General features: G+C 34.5%; 1 protein-coding gene across 3 annotated transcripts in view; it reads left to right on the top strand.

Annotated features, from left to right (window-relative positions):
• C2H4orf33 (chromosome 2 C4orf33 homolog) overlaps nucleotides 1-22289 on the top strand; it is a 617194-nt gene that overhangs the window by 33618 nt on the left and 561287 nt on the right. For all 3 annotated transcript variants that reach the window (XM_072937521.1, XM_072937507.1, XM_072937500.1), the window contains exons 9-10: nucleotides 9582-9639; nucleotides 15080-15260. The gene's annotated coding sequence lies outside the window, so the exon portion shown is untranslated. The remainder of the gene's footprint in view (nucleotides 1-9581; nucleotides 9640-15079; nucleotides 15261-22289) is intronic.

Here is a 22289-nt window from a genome sequence, read left to right as displayed (position 1 = left end):
TAGACAATATCCCCTATGAAAAGGGCAGAGGCAACAGGTCTTGTGTTTTCAGCTGCAGGACTTAACACCAAAGGGGGCTATATTTTAGTCAATAAACATCTCCATTTTATATTCAGATTTTTACATTGCTTATGTGACATTTTCCAGGGACCTATGCCCCACAAATCCAAATCTAGGATTTTTTTTAATCATAAGCAATCTTAAGCCAACCAAATATATCCTGCTAAAAGCATTCCATTGACAAGGAATATCTTGCTAGCAAATATCATTATTTCACCAGATTTGTCATAATCTGGTTTACAAGGAGATTTGACTGGGTCACTTTCTTTTTACCTAGGCCATCCCCATAGAAAAGAAGAAAATAGATTGCTGTTCTGCTGCTTAACTATTTACTTCATAAAGACTTGTATTTTTGCCAGAATATATTTGGACTATAATCCTAGGAATAGTATTTTCTGAGTCAAAGGTCAAACACATATGCCATATACAATTTTGCTAGAAAGTACAGAATCATGTGCCATAGAGAAATTTGCATTTCCACCTTTAAAGTATGATAGTTTCTGTTATGAGACAGCTTCTCTACCAGAGTATGTTATCATGCTTTCAAGATTTAGCTATTCTGAGAGGTAAGAAATGATATCTCAGATGATTTGCTCTTATGTTGTTATAACCTTTTTGGACATCAGCTTGCTTATATATCAGAATTTGACAACATTGATTGTTCCCTCCTGGATATCCCTCACTTATCTTGGGAATGTCACTTTCTCAGTTCTCCTCCTAATTTTTCTTGGCTTGTTCCTTCTCTTTTCAGACTTTAACAATGGAATTTGCCAAGGCTCAATCTTCAGACCTTTTCTTTTTATATATTTTCTCCTTTGGTCACTACAGTCAGTATCATTATTTAAAATACATTATATGTGCTAATGATTCCCAAAGGTATATCTTCATCCTCCTAATGTGTGCATGAATGTATACAGCTCTTCATATTGCCACTAAGTTGTCAAATGAGCATCTCATATTTGCATGTCTAAAACTAAATTTTTTTAGCCACCATGCCTGATATTCCCCAAATTTGTCTTATCTTAAATGGCAAGTCTTTCTGCAGTTCAGGATGAAAATTTATCATTTGACCCAAATCCAATTCACTGACAAATCTAAGCATCTCCTCTTTTGAAATATATCTAGAATCTCACCACTTCTTTTTTTTTTTTTAATTGAGGTACAGTCAATTACAATGTGCCAATTTTTGGTGTACAGCACAATGTCCCAGTCATGCATATACATACATATATTCATTTTCATATTCACCACTTCTTAACACCTTCATTACTACCACTGTAGCCCAAACCACTATCATCTTTCCTGGATTGTTGCAATTTTTGCAACCCTGAATTATTACTGTAGTCTTTGAAAAGAACGAGTCTCCCTACTGTTCCCCTTGCCCTGCTCCCTTGTATCCTCACCCCATACCTGTTCTCTAAACAGAAGGCAGATTCTACTTTTTAAAAACAATATAATTTGGGTAAATTTACAAAAAATAAAATGTATCATTTGATTACTTTAAAACATCTCCTGTGCCTGTCTGTAGTCAATCCCTGCTCCCACCCTCATACTCAAGCAACAACTAGTTTATTTTCTTTCTGTACAGTTTTGCCTTTCCTAGAACTTTCATATAATTATAATTATATACTATGGTTCCAATCTTTTCTGTCTGGGGTCTGTCACTGGCACAATGTTTTTGAAATATATCTGTGTTGTTGCATGTCCGTAGTTTGTTCCTTTTTATTGCTCAGAAATATTCCATTGTATGGATATACTGTAATTTCTTTATTGATTCACCTATTGGTAGACATTTGAGTTGCTTCCAGATTCTGGCTATTTTGCATAAAGGTGCTATGAACATTTGTATATGAGTATTTTTGCAAACATGTTATTAATTCTCTTTGGTAAATATCTGAGAGCGAAATTACTGGATCATGTGGTAACTATATGTTGTCCTTCTAAGAAAATGATAAATTATTTGCAAAGTGGCTTTACCATTTTATAGTACTAACAATACATGACAGCTTTAGTTGTTTCACATTTTCACCAACCTTGGTATTGTCCGTCTTTTAAATTTTAAACCTTCAAGTATGGGTAGGCTGGTTTCTCAAGTGTGATTTTAATTTTATTTCTTGGCTGACCAATAATTTTGACTTGTGTTTTCATGTGCTTACTGGCCATTCATGTATTTTATTTTGTGAAGTGTCTATTCAAATATTTTGCCAATTTTTGTTTGTCTTTTTATAATTCAGCTGTTTTGAAAAATATATTCTGGATACGAGTCCTTAGACAAATATATGTATTGCAAATAATTTCTCCCAGTCTATGGCTTGGCTTGCCTTTTCATTTTCTTAAACATATCTTTCAAAGAGTAAATGCTTTGTAACTTTTACTCTTTGAATTCACAATATAATATACAACTAGAATACATTATTTTACTCTTCTACTCATAAAACATTATTTTTATTTTTGCTTCTATTAGTCAATTATATTTTATAAATTTTTTAAAAATAGAGAATAGTAAGTTTTTTTGTATCTACTCACACACTTACCACTTCTAGCACTGTTCACTCTTTTGAATTTTAAAAGTGTTTTTTCCCCCTCTCTGGCATCATTTTCTTCTGCTCCAAGGACTTCCTTTAATATTTACTAGAGTATAGGTCTGCTGAGATGAATTCTCATAGAATTTCTTTTCTGAGAAGTCTTTATCTTACTTTAATTTTTGAAAGATAGTTTCACTGGTCATGGAATTCTCAGTTGACTTTTACTTTCAGTGTTACAAAGATACAACCGCACTTCCTTCTTGTTTATGCATTTTCTAATAAAGTGTGCTGTATTCTTTTTTCCTTCGTTTGTAATCTTTTTTTAATTTGCTCCTCACTTTTGTGATTTTCCTCTTATCACAGGGTTTTGGCAATGTGTTTATGATGTGCCATGTTACGGATTTCTTGGTATTTATGTTAACTGGGGTTTTTTTAGCTTCTTGGATCTCTGAGTTGTAGTTTTAATAAAACTTGGAAAACTTTTAGCCATTAATTTTAAAAAATACTTTTTTCAGTTCTATTTTCTCCTCAGTCAAGCCTGCTCAATTTAGTTACATAGGTCATTGAGATTCCAGTCATTTCTTTTCCAGTCTTTTCTTCTCTGTGCCTTATTTAAGAGTGTCTTCACATCCACTGAACCTTCCTTTGTGGTGTCTAGTCTGCTGTCAATCCCATCAGGTTAAATTTTCATTCTGGATATTATAATAGTTACCTATTGATGAATATAAAATTACTCCCCAAATTAGCATCTTAAAACATTATTTATTATCTCATAATTCCTATGGGTTAGGAATTTGGGAATGGCTTAACTGGGTGGTTCTGACTCCAGGTCTCTCATGAGATTATAGTGAAGCTCTTTATAGGGACTGCAGTCTCATCAGAAGTCTTGACTAGGGGGTGATGTGCTTTTAAGCTCACTCAACTGGCTGTTGGCATCCAGTTCTATACCACATGAACCTCTCCACAGGGCTGCCTTGTGACATGGCTGCTGACTTCCTCCACAGCAAGCAGTCTTGGAGAGCAAGAGAGCAAGTGTGCAAGCCCAAGACAGAATGCAGTCCTTTTATAGCCTACTGTCAGAAGTGACATTCCATTACTACCATTTTGATCCTTTTGAAACTTTTAAAATCTCTTCTTGTGCTAAGTTCTAGAAGTTGCTTTCAGGCTAACAGCCACAGTAGTTATAGGCTCACTTTGTTTCCCTTTTCTTGTACTGCTTGTTGTCTAATATCTGACAGTGGTGGTTTCATGTAATTTATTCAGTTTTTCTATTTGCTTATGGCAGGACCCATAGCAAGTCCCGTAGGAGTTACCACATTCATCGGTAGAAACAGACTTTCAGAAACTGTTAGGTCATGCCACACCTGTGCTCAGCAATACGAAAGGCTTGCCGTCTCAATCATTTACTTCTCAGACCTCATGTGTAATTAGTCTTCCTCTCATAGTCTCCATTCCAGCTTCATCAACTCCACTGTTATCCAAATATGATTAGCACTGTCTTGCTGCAAGATCTTTGTTCTCACTAGTAATGCTATCTAAAACACACATTTCCCCGGATGTCTGTGGGACTAGTTTCCTCATCTGAATTTAAATGTCTGCTTAACACACAGGCTTTCTCTGACTGTGTCATATAAAATAGCAACTTCTTGCTCATTCTTTATTTTGCTTACTCTGATTTATTTTTGTTTTAGCACTTATTGCCACCTATCATATTAAACATATTTTAATGTATGTATATTCCCCTCATTCAAGTATGACCTCCACGTGAGATATTCCTCAGCATCATGCCTGACAAAGTAGGAACTTGACATATTTCTTGAATAATTGAACATGTAGCAGATAGAAACTTTGCTTTTATAACAGGAGTAAAGAAATATTACATTTCATTATTTATCTAAAACAGATAATCTATTCCCAGACCACACCTACCTTGTTGACAGGATACTCTATCAATCATGTTTCAAGTGTCTTTTCACTTTTCCTGGGATGCTTTAAGAATTCTGGGAGTCTTGCTTAGTGCAAAATATTTTTGGAAGGAAGGGTCCTCTCTTCTTTCATCTACACTGGTTACCATTATTAATTTTATAGTACAAACCACAATATTCCCTTGAACTCATGACTCCACTGCTTCTTGTCCAAGTTTGGACACAGAAATCTTTTATTCTCCTCAAATTTCCATCCCACCCAGTCAAAGGCTCTGTCACATCCCAGGGCTCTGCATAGGAGTGAGGCATGGGTTCTCTACCTCCATACAAAATCTTTTAATTCCCTAAACCTCTCTCTATAGTTCTCATTCAGAAAACTCTCCAAACACTCCCTTTTTTACAAATTGAACACTTCAGTGCCTCTGAGCCTAGTCTTATCTATCTTTCCATACACACACACACACAACTGGATGTGTTGATTGAATTCTAGCTTCCTGGTAACTTCTGCTTTAGGCCCTGCTGTGCAAGAGTGAAGAAGTTCAAAACTGTATCATATAGGCTGACCATATTTTGGTTAGTGGGGAAGGAAATTACCACTTTTTTTTTTCAGTTTTCTCTCACAGAGTGGACAAATCTAAATTAGTGTCCAATAGAGTAATTTGCCCAAACATGAGTGAATTAAATCGTTTTTCTTAGAACATTGCCACATCCTATCCAACCTTCAATGTTCTTGTTCTGTTGCTAGTAAACTCTCTTCCCCCAAATTTTGTAAGCTTTATTTCTGTATATCTTTCTTACTGCATTTTATCGTTTTTGCATTTTGATTTATCTATTCAGTTATCTCTCAACTAAACTGTGAGCTTCTTGGGAACGTGATTAGTGCCTAATTTGCTTTTTTCCCACTGCAGTATAAGCTAAATGCTTTGTTTCAATAGGCCCTAGAAATAGTTTTGAATAAATGAAAATAATTTAATTAATGACGATCTGTTTCCTAATGAAGATTTTAGTGCAAGAGCTACAACAAATATCATAATAAGGCTAAAGGCTGATTGTAAGTTAGGAGTTGCTGAAAATACTTCCCCTAGACTTACGCAAATAATGAGAAGATAAACAGAGAGTTTCCCTCCATTAATAACACTTTCATAATGTTTTAAAAGAACAAACAATATTAAGAGAAGTAAGCATTGCTTATGTTGACTATATAGTGGCCCTCTCAGAGTTAAGCTGTGTGATATTAGTCTTGCCACCTTGTTCTGACCATATATTTGCCACACTGATCTGATATCATTACCAATAAATGAACACAACCAAGGACAGTAAACATTATCAATCATAAACTTTCTAGTAAATAATGAAACTTAATGCCTTAACCTTGATAAGATATATTAAGGTATAAATAATGTTCAAAATGTATTTTTGTTTTAAATTTTTTAAAATGAAGGCAGTCTTGATCCTAATTCTTATTGCAGCATGCTGTTGAGTCCCTGCATGCTGCTCTTTACCAAACAGGTATTTGACTCAATTATTTAATTTTTTAACATTTTTCAATTCTGCGGGGATGTGACCATTTGTTAGAGAGGGTGGTAATTCTTCCTGTCCTATAAAAACTTTGAGTGTTTTTTTTTCTTTTTTACCATGTGTTTACAATAAAATTGGCGCAGTAAAATTTCTAATAGGTATTACAGAAAATGGAACATATTGGTTACACTAGTAAATATTTCTAATTACTAGAGTTTCAGATAAAGTTTTATTGTGAAAGAATTACATTTAAGTGATTGTGAAGTTGGAGGAAACTTTTTCTGGAGCATGTGTAGAAAATTCTAAAAGAATTTTATTTCAAAAGATGAGAAAGAAAGCTGGATGCCAGAAGTCAATAATTAGAATTGGTTGGAACTGTTGAATAATGTCCAGCATCAAATCTTGTATTCCATGGGACATGTAGATTGGTATGTGTAAATCAGAGAGATTTGATGTTCTGTAAAAAAAATTCTACACTAAAGTCCAGTAGTTTGAGTCAGAACTGGAGCATATTTGTTACTCTAGATTTTATTTAAAACTATATGTAGACTCAGGAAGATAAAGCAAGTATGTGACATGGAAAGAAAGACCTTTTATCTAGAAGCCTAAAATAATTTAAAGTTATCTTGTTTTTTGGGGGGAATATTGGGAGTCCTTCAGAAATATTTTCCAAGTTAAAAGTGATCAACTAATAGTTTCAGGTTGGCTTCAGAAGAGTAAACAAGAGTGAGCGGGCTTTATAGCTCAGGTGTATTTGTTTGCAAATTATCACAGTTCCTTCTGTCTATCTTCCTCTTTAAGTATATAGTATAAAGCTACAAATCGTGAATAAGCATTTGGTATTGAATGTATTCTATCCAAATATGAAAATATGTCTCTGTTCTCTAAGTTTTTATAAAAAATGTTACCATATTATAGCCTCCCTCCAACTCAGATTCACATAGGACAAAAAAATCGATTGGGTGCTTTGAAATGACCTGTTTTTCTTTCTCTGAGCTCATGGCTTCATATAAACATAGGTTGCAAGACTTTCAGAAATTCATGAGTACTTCAATTCTTCAGGAATTAGAAGTTTTTAATAATTATTTTACCTTCTTTTTGTTCTTTAACAGATGTTTTCTTTTTATTATTCATCTGTCCCTTTTGTTTTAAATTATGTATTTTTAAATTTCCTGTACTAATCTTGAGCTTTTCAGCTAAGATTTTCTAAAAAACTCCAAAAAAAGCAAGACAAAAATATTAACATATATTTAATTGTAATTGTTTATTGGATATTCAAGGACTTGGAGACAACTTTGAAAATTGTTTACAAAAATCTCCATGCCTGTTTACAAAAGTAATCAATGATAAGGAAGTATTTGCACCAGAGGGAACATTGTTAATTTTATTTTACAAGCACATATAAACAAATGTTATATACCACACTATATGCAGGATACTGTACAAAAAATTCTTAGTATATACTAAGTATCCCATAAATGATAATATTTCATATTTATTGAACACCTACTACTTGCCAAGTAGTTTATAAGCATTTTCTCATAGTTCCTCATAAAAACCTTATCAGGTGAGTGTTATCATCATCCCTATTTTATAGATGAGGAAACTGAGGTTCAAAGAAGTTACATAATTTGACCAAGGTCAAAGAACTGATAAACATAATGAGTAAAATATTAATGCCAGTGACTATGTATATAGTTTGCCTGAAATTCACTTCTCAGGAACTGAATTTGTTCATTGTGAAAGAAAATTTTAAATACCAAGATCTCTAGTTTTAGTAAAATTATATTATAATACCGTAAGAGAGATCCACACATTTCAGTTGCTTATAATCTGGAAACACATGATTGTGAAGTAAATGAAATGATGAGTACCAGGCTAGGTTCCACCACAGGTGCCAGGAGTCCTACTGGGCCACCGGATTCCATCCCTATCCTGGCTCTTGCTGATATCATATAGCAACAATTGTTTGTGTCAATTTAATTATTTGGGGTGAGGCTTCAGATCTTGTGGCTTTTTGGGATATTCCAGTTAATTGGCACCGTTTCCTTGGCCTAATCCAGGGAGACTGGCCACAAGAATACTGCGGAAACCACCTTCTGCCTGTTGTTTTCCCGGATAGCTTTGCCCTATGATCTCATCTTCTTTGCTTCACACCTTCTCTGTATCATCACTGTATTTCTCCTCCTCTCCCACATATAGCAGAACATAAAACTTTAGCCTGCTTTCATTTGAGCAGGGAGGATGGCTAGGGAGAGGAGAAAACCCAGCAGCCAATCCTTACTCAATCCTATACTCAAATTTGCTTTGGGGGTTGAAGGTGTTAAGGCAGGATTTTTCAGTTCTTAAAAATTAGGAAACAAACAAAAAGTCTTCTTTTAATACAAAATCTTGAATTTTAAATAATCATGGCATTCACTAATACTTTTATTTTCCTTTATGTAGTCTTAATATATTTTTGGTTTAATATATTGACCACCTTTCATTTATATTACCATTACACATTGTTAGCTGGCTCACTTGAATAGGGGAGGGGGAAAAGCTTGTTGTCTTGGAGAATGTTTTTGCCATTTCTGTGTAACCCATATTTAACTTCTAGAACATTAATTATATTTGCAGCGAGGTGAACAGAAAGTGTTACAAGGGCAGTCAAACTTCATGTATTAGGGATTAGCTGGTGGCCTTTGAGAGTGCAGAGAATGCACAATTATGCTGTGTATTGCATGTTACTTTTCATTAATGCCTTTGAAGCAGCCCTAACGATGCTGAACAGATGATTGTATCTCCTTTAAATTTTTCCTCTTTTCCCCCTCCAATTGACCCCATGCTTCAAGTCATAAAGTATTTCACTGCCTATTATTGCAAAAGCATTTTAACTAGTAATTCCAATGGAACAGGTCACTTTTAGTGGCTCTCAATTGTACTTCTTGAAACTTACAATAGCACCGTAGCCCTGTGCTAATAGCTGATGAAATAATGGAATTCTAAATAGTTATCCAGCAATTTGATCCAGAAATATAATTATATATACAAAAACAAATCAATTTCAATTTAATGCAGGGTAGTTGGTATATACTTTTATATACACTTTTATATATGTTGCAGAAGTCTTTGTTAAAACATATAAATACATTCATGAATATAAGTAAATTTGACAGTTATCCCAGCTGAACCCTGACAATTTGCTAGAATTATTTTTTTATAATTATTATATACTCATAACTTAAAGCTTGGATGTTGGACTCTCACCATCAAGTAATTCCTGAAATGGCACTTAGAACCATTTGCTCACAGTATTTTTCTAGGACATTGTTTCTTACTGCTTTTTGCCACTAGATGGAAGAATCAGGTTAACAAAATGATATTTTTGCTGCTTTATTCAACTCTACCCAGAAACAACCACAAGACTGTGTTTAAAATAATGACAGTCTCAGCATTCTTTTATTTATATATTTTTACTGCCATATTTCTTTTCATATAAATACTGGATGTACAAATTATATTTATTTCTATATTTTTTATGGGGATTAATTTTCTTATCATTATTTTAAAGGACTCAAATTTTCAAAAGTAACCAAGAAAGAGAACAACTGCCAGCTGGAAGAGGAGAGGTAAGAATTATATAAAAATATTGGTAACAGGTATGTTGCAGTGATTTTTCACATGTGTTATTATGCAATAAATAACAAGCCTCATTCATTTAATTATTCTTTTGTGCCATAAGTGCTTGCTGAGCAGTTGGCACCTTGAAGATACTAGACTACATGCTGAGAAGCACACAAGGGATGACTTAGGTACAGCAACTGTTTATAAAATTTTTACATTCTGTGAGAGCTAAGCAAGATGTAAGTCACATTGATTTATGTGTACATTTAAAATAAGGTAGAAATGGATAAATATTAGAAATACAGTTGTAATATTTTGGACATACAGTGTGGGTGGGGAGAGTGAGTTTTGAGTATCACTTTCATCTGAGAAGATCAGGGTCACTTCATGGAGAAACTGGGATCTAAATGAAGCCTTGACTTGAGAGGGGCAGAGAATGGCATTCTAGTGATAGAGGAAGAATGAACAAAGGCACAGAGGCAGGAAATACCAGTTTAAAAACATATTTAATGATGAAAGGACAGTGCATTTTAAAAAGCAATTTAGATATTTGTATGAATAGAACATTGTAAAATGTATTTTTTGAGCAAATGTTAGCAGTAAGAAGTGTCTTTACAAGCTAAAGCACCAGGTAAGGGAGAAGTGTGGGTATTCTGGAAAAGTTAAGCTTCCGCTTGGAAACAGAAGATCGCTCAGGTGAAATAACCTGGAAATGGGAATACTAGCATCCATCTGATGCCAGTGTTTATCAAATGTAAGCTTACTGAGCACGTGGGTCTGTAAGTTGATGGGAAGACTCCGTAAGAGAATGATGAATTCTGACTTATGAGGGCAGCTGCCTGTGGCTTCTATGCCCCTTCAGGCCTTTACACATGTGAGAAAGGCGACTAAAGTGGTAAACAGTGTTTAATCTTAAAAACAACACATAATAACAGTACCTTCATACCTTGTGGTTTATTGATACGAATGATCAAAGAATTCCCTTCCAGCTGCTGAAGGCAATGAGCTTGAACCCTGGTATTATGAGTGGCTATAAAATTATCCAACTTTTAAATCCAACCACAGAATTTGATTTTATGACCTCCTATGGAACTGTAGCTACAGGTTAACTAAAGGTTATGAAGTAATATTTCCTATTTATGATTCTGAATTCACTGCCTTGTAATTTCAGAGATCACCTTGTTCTACAGAGGGACAAGCTTTATGGTGTTTTAATTTTGTATAGCTCAGTGAAGATCTTGCAACTTTTTATTTTCGAGATTCAGATTTTGTATTATTTTGATAATATTATTTGTATCTAGATCATCACTATTTTAATTGCTAAAAGTGTGTGTGGGAGATCTTATATAATTTTAAGCCTTATTTTCTTATTTTGTTCTATGCCTTTCTTATAAGTAAAGCATAATTAAAATTTAAAATTAAATAGTGTTTTATATCTTGAGAGTAAAAATGTTATACATTTAAGTCCTATCTAAATTTGATAAATGTGTGTCAGTACATAGGATTACTAGATTACCTAGTATATATGTACATGTATGCTTTTATATATTTATATTTCAGATGTTTAAATTCAGATTATGAATAGCCTCACCATTTTGTTCTACAAAGCAACTTTGCAGTAATAGCTAAATATATGCATATTTTCCCAAATTCAAAATAACAATCTCAGTGATTTTAATAAACATATAAAATATTAACTATGTTTAGATCTTATTACGTAAAGCTAAAAATTTTATTGTTTTTGACACTTCATATAGTTTATAAAACATAAGCTGAGTCCCCTACAAGGAGAATGACATCAGTTTGATTTTATAACTTTTTTGCCCATCTACAGTTAAATCTTAAAAAAAGAGTCATAACTCAGTGGTAGTATTAGATCTAAAAAAATATATAACTTCAAAGGTATTTATCAGAAGGATAAAAAATGGCTATAGAGGCCTACGTAAATTACTGGCTCTCTTTTAGGGCTTTGTCTGCATAGGCAAGGTAGAGAATAGAGGTACTTATTTAACAAGAGCTGGGCATAAATTTTAAGCCCTGTGATTGAAGAAATGATACAGTAAGCAGTTTGTAGTGTGGTTACCCAGACTGTGTATTTACATTGATTCTATCAACGCAACATAATTGCATTAACTCTCTGTAACTCTTTACCCTTACAGATGTGGGTAAGGAATCTAGAAATAAAATTCTCTAATCTTTGATACAACCTGGTCCTACGTTTAATACAGCTTGGTTTCCTATTATTATCACTTGAAAATTTTTGGTGATTTTTCTATAGAGAGTTTTTAAAAAGAAATTTAACAAGAAAAGTTTATATAGCTCAATAAAACATGCCCATTAAAAGTGTTACTTGCTCTTTTATTGACTTTTAGAAGTTTATTTCTTCCAGTTTGAAAAATGTAGGAGTCTTTCAGGTGTCATAGCATTTGAGGCCAAAAAACATCTCTCTGTTACTACAGGTAGTGTAATATTCCTTTGTGGAAGCCTGATTAAAACAAAATGCAACAAAGCTCATCGGTCCAAATTCTGTCCTTGGTAGTGCTGGCATCAGTGGGAATTTAATAAATTTAACAGAAAGCAGACTTTAAGCAGCTGAGAATGTGGTAAACATCAAGCTGTTTTAGAAAGAGGAGGGGCTACATCTTAATTATATCAATAGTTGAGCATAAGGATATCTAAAACTGTTGTGTATGGTATTGTGGGGGTTTTGTTTTGTTTTTTGCATTTAAGATTTTTTTAATAAATATCTCACGTCAGAAGTTTCATACCAGACAGTATTTGAATACTAGAATAAAAAACATGTGATTCTTGTCTATGCATATTAACTTTATTTGTCCTATAAATTTTCTTGTTGGCATTTGATATTTCTAAACTATACAACAAAACAACTAAAATTTCCTACAAAATTATGATAATTTTGATATTTTGAAATTTACTAAAGATGTTATTTTTATTGAAATTTGCAAAGTGCCAGAAGAATGCCTTTGACTATTTTGGGATATTAGAAAAAAATGTGATCTATTTATAAGAAAAGAAAAAAAATCCTTAAACATAATACATTAAACAAATTGCTCCAACTCTTTTTCTAAGCAGAAGTAGCTCAGAGCTACACATAATTTGAGAATATTTAAGAAAAAAAGAGTTATCATCCCAGTGAGTGTATGGAGTTTTAAACTTTACAGATTAAATTTCTTTTGCTTTTATGATGGGGTAGTTTTCTAAATGGCTGTTTAAACCTATAGCATTCAGTGCTTATAGTAATTTATTCCTGGCTCCAAATTTTGCTTTCTTTTCTTCAGTCAGAATCATTTTGGTTAATTTTCTTTACAGAATCAGAAATGAATAATTGAGAAAGCATGAGTATTTCTAATGCTGGGAGATTCAAGAAGTATTATGTTGTAGATAAGGAATAAAGAGTTCCATTGTTACTTGAATTGAGTTCAGTTGTATTCTTTAAGATCCTTTTCTCTTACAAACATTTCACAGAATCATTTGAAATAAAGACTATAACTTTGAAAATAAAAGCTTACCATTGTAATTAGAGGAAATTGGAATAGAAAAATAAATTTTGAATAAGACTTCAAATTTCTTATTTTTGTTCTTCTATACATCCTTCAGAGTAATTCTTCTGAAACATAAACCTCATCAGTAAATTCTCTGCTTAAAACCTGACATCAGTTCTACATGACTTCAGCATAAACTTTAATGTTCACTCTCAGTATCTGCACCCCCTCCTACCATTGTCATTTCTCTCACTATATCCCCCACCTCCCACCATGCACCTTACATTCCGTTTATATCTGATCTCCCGTCTCCTTTCAGCTTTCACATGGCTCTGTGCTTGCGATTAAGCAATTTCCTCCATTTATAATACATTTGTTTCCTTTCCTCTCCTATTCCTACACATTTTTCTATTGTAACTTCTGTGAGGTCTTTGCATACACGCTCTACTCTTCCATTTCCTGCCGTCAGAACTAGAGGCTCCCTGCTCTGTGCTTGCACACTTCTATTAAAGCACTTTCACAGTTTTCTCATTAGTTGTTCGCAGTTTTCTTTTCCACTAGATTGTGAGTTACCTAAGTGCAAGGGAAGTGTCTTGTTTCCATAGTTCAAACGTCTAGCACAGAAAAGGCAGATAGTGGTTATACAAGAAATACTTGTTTTATTAATTGATTTACAATAAGCATCTAATGAGTACCCAGGTAAGAGCAGCATTCTAATACATTTTGGGGGATAGTCAGAAGCTAGTATAGGATGTGAATAAATGCTGAATAATTGTCGTCATTATTTTCAGTTCTCAAAAAGCTTGAAATTGAAGTAGGCAAGATAAACATCCAGAATAAACTATCCAAGATTGGTATATTCAACATATGCATTTTCCTTTCTTATGCAACCTTAAGTCCCAAGAAGCATTTTCCAACTACTGCAACCTATATTTATCTCCGTGTTTCTGTTACTTTTCTGTGTTATCTAGTCAGGTTCTAAATCTATGCTTCACTGACTGTTCATTAGTTTTTGGATGTACATTTTGTTTTCTTTCTGATTATAAAGATTATATGGTCTTTTAGGCAGGACAGGGGTTACACTGTCTACTTTGAACTTTATCTGCAGAACATAGTGAGAAGTGGCATACATAGTATGTCCTCACTGATTATTTGTGGAATGTGTAGGGGTACAGAATGAACCTCCTCAGAATGTGTCACTTTTGTATGAAGATTATTTTGAGCTGGGGTTAGTCGAGTCCCTGCAAGTTCAAGAGAAACTATTGCCTCTCCCTTAATTATCTAAAAGAAATTAAATTGGAAATTTTTCCCAGGAAAGAGTTATTACCAGAGATAAGTTTTATCTAAGTGGCCACATGTATATGGCAGGGCAAACATCTAACTTCCAAACTTTTCTTCTTAACATCCTGTGAATAACCCTCCTATCCTTGGAAACCTGGGGCCCCATGCCATCCCTTAGCTCAGGATGGCATCTTTACCTCATTTTACCCTTCTGTCTTAGAATCTCTCATGTAGGTAGAGTTCCTATATGTGCCAAATTAAATTTTATTTTCTCCTGTTAATGTCTCATGTCAGTTTAATTCTTAGACCAGCCAGAAGAACCTAAAAGTGTAGAAGAAAGTTTTCTTCCTCCCCAACAAATGAATAAAAGCAAATTCACATCATTAAACACTGTAAATACTACAAAAATAAATGAACTTGTGTATTAAGTCACAAAAAGCAATTCCTCTAAATATTTTTTGTATGAATTTTGCTATGGGTGAATACCACACAAAAACGTTTTACTGCAATTAAAAGAAATCTTTAATATGTAATGAGATGTTGATTGCCTTGATATTAGTAAAAGATGTTATTTCAGTTTAATTTGATCGAGACCAGGGGAGCAAGAAAAACATTGCTTCACTTATATCATGGCATTTGCTCTTCTGTTTCATTTTGATAGTTGGAATATAGAATTACCACCACATGGGACAGTTTACCAGTGCTGCAAAAGCCTATGACTCCCAAGTTTAGATCTGGGGTCCAAGGCTTACTGATGGACCTGAATGCTCCTTTCTTTGATGATCCCCCAGCACCACATTGTGAAGCAGGACAACCTTTTGATGGACTCTGAAAGTATGAAGGTGAGACATTTCCTATTTTGAGTGCCAAAGCTGAGAGAAAGAGCAGATTTTGTGATACATGGTAGTGTTCTCTTGTAATATCTATTCATCTTCTCAGAGTTTCCAAATACCTCATGCTCCACATCCTGAATATCTGAAAATTCAATGACATGGAAAGATGGGGTCAAAAACTGTATGACCTGGAATTAGAGATTTTGGAGTGAACAGTCTATATCTGATAGGCACTTAAGAAAATTACTTGTGAAACAGTATTAATTAGCAATTCATGTGAAAATGTTAGTCCAAGTATTAAATATAGATAATTGATTTATTTCAGGTGTTGAGTGGTATTTGTAAAGCATGCATCTTTAAATTTAAATTGATGGTATCTTCTAAGTTCTAGAACTATAAAACTCTATCTTTTAAAAACTTCATAGTAGTACTGTGATACTTATTTCTAAAAAAAAGTAGCTGTATATTTTGAGAAGGATTTTCCATCCAGATATTTTATGTTTTTGTAATTTACAGTTTTCGTTGAATAACTTAGGAGAAATAAGATGATCTTTTCATGGAATCATAGTGTACTGGAACTCTACCTGTGAGGATCTATTAGTCTTGCTACCTTAAACATACCTGTGTCTACATCTGAGGCCTCTTGATTCCAAATCCAAAACCTTCCAATATGTGCTGTTGTCCTGTTTAAAAATTCACTTCTTGATGTACTAGAATTTAATAAGAAATTCTTTCTCTAAAATCTCTCTTGAAACCATATTTACAACTTTGTTGTGGACATCAAAACCTGAATATATTCTTTCTTTACCCAAACTTCTCATGGTAAATCTGAGCTTGTCCTCATACACAATCACTTTTATTTCTGACTTTACAGTTTCTGTTGAGTTATTCTCCAGGTTACCAGCCTTGAGATCCTGATGTCATCACGATCTCTTCTTTTTTTCTCCCCTTCAAACATTTATCGCGTTCTGTTGATTCTTCTCTGGGGATGTCTCTTGACCATGCCCCTTCGTGTCCATCCTCAGCATGACTTCTTAAGGATTGTCTAGACTATTATAGTGTGCTTTCAGGTGGTGTTTCTGCTCCCAGCGTCTCACTGATCCTGATTATCCTATCCACAGTGACCTGGCTGGTGCTCCTAAAATGCTGTTTTGATTATGTTACTCCATTTTTTCAAGAAGATTAATAGCTCCATTTTGCTTGCAGGGTTAAGCCCCAAATTGTTAGATTGCTATTCAAGGCATGTGATTGGCTTTTCCTCAAACTGTGTTCAATTACTGTCCTTCCAGAAACCTCTGCCTCAACTAAGCAGGTCTGCGCGTTTTAAGTTAAATAACTAGAACCTTTGAGCACACAGAGTTTTCCTTTCTTTCTGCCTACCCAAACCCTCTCTTTTTGACCTGACTGAAATGTTACCTCTCCTGTGAAGCCTTCTAAGATAATCCAGTTCATAGTGATTACTCTACCTTTTGAACTGCTACTATATGTATAAAAAAAGAGAGATGTGCTGTTCCATTTTTTTTGAAATTTATTATATGCTGCTTTGTGGCATTTACATATCCCCATATTGAATTTTCTGTAGTATTTTTGCCTGCAGTTTAAACTCTTAGGTACTGTCTTGTTTCCTTTATTATATTTAAAACTGTTTGAAGGCAGGAACATGTATTTTCTGTCCCCTGAGTGGATTTACTATAAAGCTAATGAAGGTTATGCTTCAGGGCTTATACTTGCATAGGTCCCTTCTAAAGTTCTCTGTCTAATTTTGTTTTCATAGTTTTATATTTTTTCTTTCAGACAGAGTCCTCCCAAATTGTATAAGCTTCTAGTCCCATAAGTCCTAGATCCACCTCTGAATGGGAATGAAAGCTAACAATTAATATTCATTTTGTGCTTATGTTGTGGCACTTTTTTCTATAGTGTATCTGTTTAGCTACAGATAGAAAGAACTCCCCTCCTCTGTGCCATTCAAATCCTAATATAATTAATTACATTAATTTCCTTATTTGTAAAAACAATGAATACAGAAATCTGGCAGAAACAAGCACATGCAAAGCAGGAGAAAATACAGGAGCTCTCTCAGCAGCTTCCTTTGGACCCCAAAGTCTTGATAATGACATGGTCCTAGCAGGGCTCAGTCATGAAGGGTCTCAGAAGGTGAATGATTTGTTATGCGGTGGCCTTTTATGGTTGGGATTTAAGTTATCATTCAAGAAAATCTTACACTAGCAGTAACGTGTCCTTAACCAGAAATATTTGGAGACGTGTGAATTCTCCTGGTTCTCAAGCCTTCCTTGGCATTTGAAAGTCACAGTCTTAACAGGATAGGGGTAGAAGAATGGAGACACTGCAGTGCGTAGGATGCCCTGAGCAGAATCTCTGTCCTCAGCTGGACAGCATTCTGGTGAGTGCTTTGCAAGTATTGTTTCGTTTAATCATCATGGCAATTCTGTGAGATAGGCATGGTTACTATCACCATTTTACAAATGAGGAAGCAGAGGCTCAGAGAAGTTCATTATCTTACCTAAGATCACACAGTACATAAATAATGGAGCTAGTACTCAAAAAGCCAGGTTGTCTGATTTTATAACTAGAATGTTAAAAATTCCTCATAGTAGATGAATTAGTTTGTACTATCTTTTAAAAACATTATTTTTGAAATCCTCTTTTTATTTACTTACATCCCTCAAGTCTGTTCATTGACATTAGTTTTGAAAAATATGTTGAGGGGAAAAAAAAGATTCCAGTGGAAGAAGTTTTGGAAAACACTGCAAACTCTGTTTGTCCCTTGGAGAGTCACTATGAATATTATTAATATACTAGTAATTCCCAAATCTTTCAGAAGAGACATCTGTTTCATATTATTAATCCAACATACACAAGTGTATTTTCCATTGTTACTTATATATATAAATACTTAATATATAAACTATATATTTATATATTTAGTCTTTGTATATTATATATATTCTTTATATATTATACATTCTTTTTATATCAGTAATACTAATAACAACAATGACTACTACAGTTTATTAAGTACTTACTATGTGCCAGACACTGTTCTAAGAACTTCATGCATTAGTCCTATGACGTAGATATCATTTTTATCTCCATTTCACAGGTTAGGAAACTGCTTCATAAGGCAGTTGAGAAATTTGTTCAAGGTCACGTGAGTGGCTTAGGCACAATTTGAAGTCAACTATGATTCTAAGCTGCCTCCCATATTAAATATCTACTGTCTATAGAAATTCTGTGGAATTGATGTTTCAATGAAATTGCTTTGGGAAAGAATTGAAGCAGAATGTTTTGCATAGACAACAGATAAATTGCTTTAACTTTTAATATTCACAAGGTCCCAAGAATGTTACATTGGATTTTCTAAAATAGTGTGCAGTAATGTTGAATATAAAACTTTAATTTTTATAAGCCACTAGATTTTCCTTCTTCAAAATGTGACTCTTTACAAATATTTACTTTCTTTTTTTTAAAGAGGAATTCATTTTTTTAATCAAAATTTATGAACTTGCCTTGTAACATTTTTATGATAGCCCTACTGGAATTAGCTTTTTCTGTTTGGCTAAAATAGAATTTCTGTGGGGTGTTTCACGTTTTGGGCCATCACCATGGTAAGGGTGAATTAACAGAGTGCACTGTCAGGGCAGACCCCTTCTGGATTTGAAGTGTAATTAAAGGTGTCGGTGAACTCACCTGGAGTCCACGGAGCTTCCATTTCCCCTCAGATGTTAGGCAAGGACTGAAAATAGCAACCCAGGTGTGGAGGACATGAGGTGACAGCAGACTCCATGGCCAGGAGGGAGGGGTGGGGATCACATGGTCAGGATTCTTGTCCTAACTCTTTGTAGTTTCAGGATGTTATACTCAGATGCCCACGGGTATGTTTGAGCACCAAGGTCTGGGTCCAGCAGGTGGTCCCCCTCCATGAACGGCCAGTGCAGGAGATGGAGCCTTTGACAATATCCATGCTCTGTGATTCTTCTCCCAGTCTGGCTTCCTGAATTCCCACTTGGCAAAGTCTCTAAAAGTTTTCTTTCTTGACTCTTTCTGGATTAAATTTCTCAATACGGTGATTGCTTTTTATTTGCAGTTGTTGAATTTTTTTTCGAACAGCAAGACTAAACAGTACCTGGAGGTGGAACTCTGCCCGTAAGTTCTCTTTTAACTCACACAGACTGCTTACTACTTTAGGCTAGCTTTCCAAATAGTTTAAAAAAACCCGTTAAACTCTTAAACATTCCATTTGGGTTGCAAAATGTATGTGAGTCCCACCCACATTTATTATTATAGACATCATACAAAGTTAGAAGCATTAAAGTAGGTAGACGATGCAGAATCACACAGGTGACTGAGATGATGATATTTCCTTACGGTTGACCTGCTTCCTGATTTAAATTCATCATACTTGATGTTTTTTCATGGAACTAGTCTTACAGATATCAAAATTAGAGAGAGCTTCTCACATAGTTATGATACCCAGTGTTTTTTAGGATATTTGTAATCCCTAATTCAACTCCACTGAGTAAGTTCGACACACACACACACCAACCCACCTGTATGCTTTATAGACTGAGCCAACAAGCAAACCAAGTTTAGAAGCTAATTTCCGAATGAGATGAGTTCTGTGCTCTAAAGCATTTTTTTAAACTTTAAACTTTTAAAATTTAAACCCATCTATTTAACCCTTTCCAGGGCGTTACCCATTTCTTCACGACGTCTGTAAAGAGTTTATGGATTCTTCTGGCCCTTACTGTGCTGGAAAAACAGTATTGCTATCTGTAAAGATGCTCAGTCAAGGAGTACGGTTTAGAGACATATTGCTTGGGTACAGCATTAAAGAAAGAAAGAACTCTTTAGGTAGTAATTTTGGATTGTTAAATGCAGTTTTACCACACTTAAACAGCACTTAGCATGTTCGGTCTGTTTGAATCACTCCACATTCTGCCTGTGAATGTGCGGTACTGGACTTCTCTCTGTGACAGCCAGTCATCTAAGTCATGGTATTTTGGTCAACTATTTTGGTAAAAGTTGTTCCTTAGGGTGCTCGTTCATTCTGGCCTCTTCTCACAAGGCTTGTTTTGTGATTTTCTTCAATGTAACAAATTAGCAGCTTCAGTTAGGTGTAGCCGAGTCACTGAACCTATGTTGTTTTTTTTTAAATCACATATTTTGTGGGATTTTTCTCCTTTGATGATAAAAGAAAATCATATACATTGTAAAACACTTAGAAGATAATAAAAGGCACATTTACAAATGAAAATCATCTGTGATACTACTACCCAGATAAAATCACTGTTCACCCTGGATGTATAACCAGGCATCTCAGTGGCTGAATATGACCAACAGATTGTTTTGTTTTTGTTTTTTGCATTTTGTTTTTTGTTTTTGCTTATAGTATGTTTTTTATAGTGCGTTTTTACAATTTTGAATTTAAGTGCTTATACTCAAAGAGTGCTTCTCGTAGTTACAGTGCATGCCTGGTCTTCTGCATATTTCAGCATGTGATCTCTGGAATCACAGTGTAGCTTTCTTTCTTTTTTTTTTTTTTTTGAGCACACTATCATATTGTAGAAAATGAGCAGGAAGCAATCAGCATTAGAGTCCTTCTGTCTCAAATCCCAAGTTCCCAATAAAAATTTGCTTTCCATTGCATTCCTTTCCCTTAGAGGAAAAAGGATAAGTGGCAGAGGGAACCACCATGCTACTCTTGGCTTTGGCATTACTCACGCTGCTAAAATGCTTCATCAATTTGGATATGTACACCAGAACTTTTGTGCACCAATCAGGCAGTTCTGATCCTCAGATCTTTCATTGAAGCAAAGTGTGAGATGATAAAATAAGCTAATCAACAAGGGGTTTTAAAGCACTGTATTGTTGTTGCCAAGTCATGCTGGTGAAACCTAGGATCTACTAAATTGCAGCATCAGTTGTTTTAGAGAATGAGAATGGCAGCAATAGTGACTAACACTAATGTAATGCTTACATTGTGTCAGGTGTTATTCTAAGCACTTTTCACTTGTTAAGTCCTTTCGCTACACTGTAATCCATTTTACAGGTAAGGAAACATATCTCTGTTGAATAACTTGACCAAGGTTTCACAGCTAGTTAGTAGCAGAGTCTAAATCTGGATCCAGGCAGTCTGTCTTTAAAGTCTGTGCTCTTTAATCACTGTGCTGTCTCTGTTGATAGCTTAATAATTTTATTAACTTAAGTTGCTAAGGTAATTTCTTCAAAATGAATCAGTTATTTTCTTCACTTATATTAATTGTGTGGACGTTCACATCTCAAAGAGGAGAATAGTTTCAGTGAGTAAAACCCAAATGTTTTGTAGTTTTAATCATATAAATGCATAAAACATTAAAAAAAAACAAAAAAGGCTCAACATTGAAAACCTTGATTATTTATAAGACTAAATATTTTGATGTATAAACTAATACTATACTTCTAGATATTTTGTGACTAAGTAAAATTGAAGGTCTCCTATATTCATGAAAATTCTTTTAAGGTGAGGAAACTACAACTCAAGGAAATTTGGGCAGAGAGAAAGAATTGTTGGTTCAGATACTTAAAATCAGAGTAGGACTAGCTGGCCTGCTTTAGTTTGCCTCAATCCAAAGAATAAAGTGATGTTAATGAGTATTCACTCTTGCGCTTTTCTCTTCTCACACCTCCATCTCCTCCCCACCCCCTTCTCCTCGAATTCATCTCTAAATGCCTTCCACATCCATGTGTGACTATGTTACTCTTTCCTCCTATAAAGAGGGATTTCCTTTATGAGGTAGTGAGGAAGTGACTCAGGCAGTTGAAAATCTGTAGCAATCCTAATTTAGCCACTTTGAAGGAACCAGATTGCTTCTTCCTGCTTTAGTATGTAAGGAGACTGTGATACTGTCATTGGCAGCCCTGCCAGAACCACATAGTTCAAAGGGTGAAGTTCTTCAGAGGCAATGAGAGTTCTGAGAAAAAGAGAGAAGGAAAATCTGGCAGAGGGACGTGGCTAGTGTCCATGATATCTCTGTATCT

This window comes from Vicugna pacos, chromosome 2 (assembly GCF_048564905.1).
Source record: "Vicugna pacos chromosome 2, VicPac4, whole genome shotgun sequence".
NCBI classification, from domain to species: Eukaryota; Metazoa; Chordata; class Mammalia; order Artiodactyla; family Camelidae; genus Vicugna; species Vicugna pacos.
This window is presented reverse-complemented; position numbering and strand designations above follow the sequence as displayed.